Below are 1,317 nucleotides of genomic sequence, written 5' to 3' on the forward strand. Positions count from 1 at the left end.
TGCGCGGCCGTGGGCGTGTCCCCAGGTGCGCACAGACGGCAGGTGTCTGAGCCGTAACAAACATGTCATGGCTGTCTTGAGTTTCCAATCATTTCTACAACTCTTATATATTTGTGATAGAGTGATTGGAGCACATACTTGTTGGTCACAAATAACATTCATGAAGTTTGCTTCTTTTATTAATTTATTATGGGTCTACTGAAAATGTGAGCAAATGTGCTGGGTCAAAAGTATACATACAGCAATGTTAATATTTGCTTACATGTCCCTTGGCAAGTTTCACTGCAATAAGGAGCTTTTGGTAGCCCTCCACAAGCTTCTGCATCAATTTTTGACCACTCCTCTTGACAAAATTGGTGCAGTTCAGCTAAATATGTTGGTTTTCTGACATGGACTTGTTTCTTCAGCATTGTCCACATGTTTAAGTCAGGACTTTGGGAAGGCCATTCTAAAACCTTCATTCCTTTACCACTTTTGACATGTATTGGGGTCATTGTCCTGTTGGAACACCCAACTGCACCCAAGACCCAACCTTCGGGCTGATGATTTTAGGTTGTCCTGAAGAATTTGGAGCTAATCCTCCTTTTTCAAGCACCAGTTCCATTGGCAGCAAAACAGGCTACCACCGTAATACTAAAGGCCTTACCTTTTCGCCTCCAAACATATTGCTGGGTATTGTGGCCAAACAGCTACATTTTTGTTTCATCTGACATCACATGGACAAAGATAAGACCTTCTGGAGGAAAGTTATGTGCTGAAGAAACAAGTCCATGTCAGAAAACCAACAAATTTAGCTGAACTGCACCAATTTTGTCAAGAGGAGTGGTCAAAATTTCAAGCAGAAGCTTGTGGATGGCTACCAAAAGCGCCTTATTGCAGTGAAACTTGCCAAGGGACATGTAAGCAAATATTAACATTGCTGTGGGCGGTATAGCTCGGTTGGTAGAGTGGCCGTGCCATCAACCTGAGGGTTGCAGGTTCGATCCCCGCTTCCGCCATCCTAGTCACTGCCGTTGTGTCCTTGGGCAAGACACTTTACCCACCTGCTCCCAGTGCCACCCACACTGGTTTAAATGTAACTTAGATATTGGGTTTTCACTATGTAAAGCGCTTTGAGTCACTAGAGAAAAGCGCTATATAAATATAATTCACTTCACTTCACTGTATGTATACTTTTGACCCAGCACATTTGCTCACATTTTCAGTAGACCCATAATAAATTCATAAAAGAAGCAAACTTCATGAATATTTTTTGTGACCAACAAGTATGTGCTCCAATCACTACATCACAAAAAAATAAGAGTTGTAGAAAGTATT

The sequence above is a fragment of the Entelurus aequoreus genome, linkage group LG26 (genome assembly GCF_033978785.1).
Source record: "Entelurus aequoreus isolate RoL-2023_Sb linkage group LG26, RoL_Eaeq_v1.1, whole genome shotgun sequence".
Taxonomy (NCBI): Eukaryota; Metazoa; Chordata; class Actinopteri; order Syngnathiformes; family Syngnathidae; genus Entelurus; species Entelurus aequoreus.